Here is a 5,555-nt window from a genome sequence, read left to right on the forward strand (position 1 = left end):
TTTGACGAATTAACCGACCGTGGTATGGAACCGGAGGAGCCTTAGTAGGCTCTTGAATTGGTGGAGAAGCCTTCTCTTGTTGGGGCGGGGTCGAGTTTCTCTCAGTTGGCGGTGGTGGAGCTTCTTCGGAACCCACGGTATGGTTTCTCAATGTTATGAGATGGACTTGTGCTTTTGGGTTGGTTTCGGTATTACTTGGTAACGCGCCTTGTGGTCTCTCGGAGAAATTTTTAGCTAATTGATTTATTTGTTTTTCAATGTTTTGTATACTAGCTTGTTGATTTCTAAAATTTGATTCCAATTGTTGAAATCGATCTGAGTTTTTCTTTTCGGTATCGGAGAGGAGGCGAGATACAGTATCTTCAAGCCTTTCTCTTCCACCTTGTTGTTGAGAGAAATTTTGTGACTCGTTTCTTGGTTGTTGAAAGTTTGTTCGTTGGTTTAAGTTTTGTTGGTTACTACTATTTCCGGGATCTCTCCAGCCAAGGTTAGGGTGGTTACGCCATCCTTGGTTGTAGGTACCCGTTGGAGGACCCGACGGCCTAGGTCTATTATCAATGTAGTTTACTGACTCTGTTTGATCATCTAACTCTTTCATACAACTCCAATTTTCGTGTGGCACACCACACCCCTCACAAGCCATAACCGAGGCGGTTTTTGTCATTTCTAGTTTTTTGATTTTTGAAGAAAGGGCCTCGATCTGAGCTTGTAAAGAGGTGCTTTTGTCAACCTTGTGGGCACCCGGGGCAATAGATTTATTGCCTCGGGGGGTGTGCCACTGAAAATTGGTTTGAGCAATTTCCTCAATTTGATTATATATTTCATTTGGGCGTCGATTACCTAAAAGTCCCCCGGAGCTAGAGTCAAGTGTCTGTCTTGTGTGTGGTAACAACCCATTGTAGAACGTGGATACTTGTTGCCACACCGCATGACCGTGATGAGGACACTTTCTTAGTAGCTCCTTGAACCTTTCCCAAGTTTCATATAAGGACTCCCCATCCTCTTGTGAATATGTATTAGTTTCAGTCATTAATTTAGCCGTTTTAGCAGGAGGGAAATACTTATACAGAAACTTTTGGGCTAGTTCATCCCAGGTGTTTACCGAGCCAACTGGGAGGGCGTTGAGCCAAGCCTTAGCTCGGTCTTTTAGTGAAAATGGAAACATTCGAAGGCGGATGGCGTCGTTGGATGCTCCATTGATCCGAAAGGTACACATATTTCTAAGAAATTAGTAATATGTAGATGGGGATCCTCGTGCGCAAGCCCATGGAAGGTTGCGGAGTTTTGAAGCATTTGTATCAAATGTGGCCGAAGTTCGAAGTTGTTGGCTTCGACATTCGGTGCATTGATAGCGGCGCCTAGATTACCTACGGTGGGACGTAGGTAATCCATGAGGGTACGTTGGTCCGCCATTGGAAGTAGGTCCCCCGAAACTTTCTCTTGATTTTTAGCCTTCAGTCGTTTGCATAGAAAGCGTTCGGGTTCGTCTAGGGGTTCTTTTATGTCTCTACCGGAACTGGAGCTCATACACTATGTGGAGAATGCGAATGTGGCGCCTGAGTTCCAAGTCCTGTGATAAAAACAGAAAAGAATGTCGGTCAGAAGATTCACCACGGCCCCGTGCTCAAGTGAACACGGCCCGTGGTCAGAGTTACAGTGATTATTTCCCGGATCCCTGTTACTGGGGAGTTGGACACGACCCCGTGTTGCACCGACACGGCCCCGTGCTCAGCTCTCTGTAACTCAGAAAATAAAAACTACCAGCGACAATGCTGAACACGGCCCGTGTCCGACCAGGCACGGCCCGTGCTGAGCTCTGCAGAAGTTGAAAAACTACGAAAATCCTAAAAATAAAAGAAAATTTTAGAAAAAAACGATTAGGCCGTTGATTCCTAACTTTCTTAAAATCCTTGTGTCCCCGGCAACGGCGCCAAAAAACTTGATGCGCGTGAAGTGTTATGTATATTAGGTGTATATTTTAAGCCCTTTTTACACTTTTTAGCCAAGTTTTAAATTTATAAAACACGATATTTACTAACACTAAACACACATATGGGCAAGTGCACCCATCGTGAACGTAGTATAGTGTTGGTAAGATACCGAGGTCGTCCAAAGACACAAGAGCTTTTAGTACCAGTTTATCCTCAACGTCTAATCAAATCAAAAGAAGGTTAGAAAAGGTTTTAAACTAGAAAAATAAAACTAACTAAAATGCTGAAAATAAAAATAATAGTAAAAACAGATAGACAAGATGAATCACTTGGATCCGACTCGTCTGTAGTGTAACCTTTGATTATTTCCGCACTTTTGCACATTTTAAGAGATTATCTTAGTTATTGTAGTGGGCCCCTCTTTTGAAGGCGACGTTACCCTCAACCCAGTAGTTTGAGTCAGCAAGGATATAATCCTAAAAGGTCGGATTATTGAAAGATAATTAATTAAGTTATTAATGCATAATGTTGTAGGCCCCTCTTTTGAAGGTGACGTTACCCTCGGCTAAGTAGTCTGAGTCAGCAGGGATACAATCCTAAGTAGCCGGGTTAGAGTTTTAATAGTAGTTTAACTTATGAGGGGATCAAAGAGTTCGGACCCCCGCCATCCAATACCGGTGGGTATTGAAGGAGGTCCTACTAAATTTGACCCAGGTCCTTTGCAGGATCTATACACTGAACAATGGCAAGACTCTTACCAAACCGTTCCCTTAACCCCCGACCAGGTAGCCAACATATCTCCATATAGATCGTGGAGATATGAATGATGAAAATCTTTTATTTTATATAGACAGTAAAGTAATGCCAAGACACCACGGACAAACGATAAGGAAGAATCACCTTCAACGTAAGAAACAAGTTATTAAAGTCATTAATACATAACCAAATAAAAAGTGCGAAAAGATTAAAATAAAAAGTATTACACTAAACACCATGGTTGTAAAACAAGGTTTCCAAGGCCGAGTACTCCCCGAGTAGTCGCTACAAGGTAGGCTGCCGAGGCGACTTTCTTCGACTCCGCCTAATTACTCGGAGCCGGACAAATGCGGTCAACCTTGGCAAGAATTGGACCTAGTAGGTCAACTCGGGCCTAGTTTGACTTAAATAATAGTAAAACATAATTTCTATGCCTTTTATATTAAGGGATGAATATCCTTTTCACGTATTTTATTATAAAGATTAGTAAATTTATGTTATTTGACATATATTTAATATCCAAAAAGTAATTTCTTTATAATTTAACATGTCCGGGTACTCCCCGAGTACTCTCCGCCTAGACCGAGTACTCTCAACTCCCCAGTCGACCGACTAGGGAGCGCCTAGCCACTTTTGCAACCATGCTAAACACTAGTCTTCACCAAGTGATGTAAGAGACTTAGGCAAACATGGCCTTTGATTGTCAAGAACTCTTACGATCAATCTTTGATCCCGAGACGACTCACACACTCTATGATGGACAATGGATGATGGTGGTGGATGATGGTGTTGTGATGGTGGTGGGTGGTGGGTGAAGTGTGAGAGAGGTGGTGTGCCAAGGGATGAGTTGCAAGTGAACCAAGCACTCCTATTTATAGGCTGAACAGAAGCTCTGGCACGGCCACGTGTCCGTTGGGCACGGCCCCATGTCCATCCTTCTCTCTTTCTTCATTAATTGCAGTTTGTTTGCATTAGTTAACCAAGCCCCCGTGTTCGCTGAGCACGACCTCGTGTGCAGAAGCATATCTGTACTATCAAGATTTGCCTAGATTTCGCGAATCTTATAGTTGACCACGGCCCCGTGTCCGCTGAGCACGGCCCCGTGGTGGGCGATAGAAGCTTCTACAACTTTGTCTTTTCTGCTGACACTTGGGCACGCCCCCGTGCTCAGTGAGCACGGGGCGTGTTCAGCCTCCTGTTCTCTTGTTTTGCTTGGGAAGATGCTGTCGGGGGGTCGGGCATGCCACGTTTGTTCCTTTTCTTGTATTTGTGTTAGATTTAGCTGCCTTTTTGCTTCTTTTGTTTATTTGAGCTCATTTAATCCTGAAAATACAAAAGGAAGAAAAAAAACACACTTTTTCCAACATTAGTACTAAAAAAGGGTTAGTTTTATGTCATAATTGATGTAATTTATATGTTGCATTTTGTGCACATCACCGATCCTACACCTGTACTAGTCCCATCATAACTTCAGTGTTCCTGTACTACGTCCACCTACTCCTGCCAAAATTACGCTCACAGGAATTCTATCGAAGAATTAGCAAAACTGTGAGTATACTCGAACCCCTTTTTTTATACACTTTGGGGTGAAATATGTTATCTTATGAACTTACACTTAGACTTTTATACAAAAGGCACGAATAATCCAATACATGCGTGCATACGTTATACTTAGATACTTCAATCTGGGTTTGTACGTTTTGTGTTGAACTTGTCATTAACTTCGTACGAGCCTACCCTTGACATGTATAACGCTATAGGAGTAACGCACTGCCTCTGAATGTTGGGTCATGTTAAGTCTTTTCTTGTGTTAAACTTTGGGTTGACTTGTTTATGCACATGCCAGTTTATTGTTGATCTTGAATAACTAGCTTGCCATGAGGATTTGTTTAAACATTATTATTATTATTATTATTATTATTATTATTATTATTATTATTATTATTATTATTATGCTATGTATCAAAACTTGTATACTCGCCAATGCCTTGTGTGTTGACCTATACTTTATAACATATTGCAGGATGATGCTGATGATTAAATGGGCATCGTAACGAGGCCTTAGATAAACATCTAGAACTAGTAGATTTTAATTGTTGTATCAATTTTGTACCATGCTTTGTTGTACTTTGTTTTGTTGTATTTCAGCCATGTTGTACTTCAATTTCTTGTATTCTAATTCGACTATTGAAATGAAATGAAATCAGTTTATGTTAATCCTATTGTCACTTTTAGTGTTATATGCAATGAAAAATCTATTTTCGTCTCACTCTGATGTTTCCGTCATCGGTTGGGATGTGACATTTATAGTTTGCAGGAAGATTTGTGTTAATTCCCAAGTTTTATTTCTTTCTATGTAATCGATTTCTTTTCTCATAGCTTCTTCCCAATTTGAGTTACCCATTGGCTGCAAATATGAACTAGGCACATGAACTGCCAACAATAATTATTCATCATGGTAGTTCGTCTTAATTGGTATCGTTTTAACGTAAACGCCATTCAACGGTCTAAAACCATTGGTTGGGGTCTAAAACATTATTTATAGATTTCAATTTCTTTAAGTTTCAAATCTTTGTGGACAATTTCAATCCCATATTGAATTCCCCAAATTCTATTAATGTTTTAACAAATTCTGCTTCAACAAAAGAAATAGTGTAACGTATATCGTAACCGATGTTTCACATACTCTTGCCACTCTAGCATTATGCAACCCATTAAACAACCTATAAAACTATTAACAATTAAAGCCCTTTGTGTTGGGTTTCCGTGCTGATCAGTTAAAATTTTATTTATCAAAAACCCGGTTCAATAAATAATAGTTAATTAATTAAGCGAGTTAATTAATAAAACGCAGCGGAAATATAAACT

General features: G+C 40.5%; 1 pseudogene; it reads left to right on the top strand.

Annotated features, from left to right (window-relative positions):
* The first annotated feature begins 929 nt into the window (after positions 1-929).
* Positions 930-1,029, top strand: LOC118483574 (annotated as a pseudogene).
* Positions 1,030-5,555: the final 4,526 nt, after the last annotated feature.

This window comes from Helianthus annuus, chromosome 10, assembly GCF_002127325.2.
Source record: "Helianthus annuus cultivar XRQ/B chromosome 10, HanXRQr2.0-SUNRISE, whole genome shotgun sequence".
Lineage (NCBI taxonomy): Eukaryota > Viridiplantae > Streptophyta > Magnoliopsida > Asterales > Asteraceae > Helianthus > Helianthus annuus.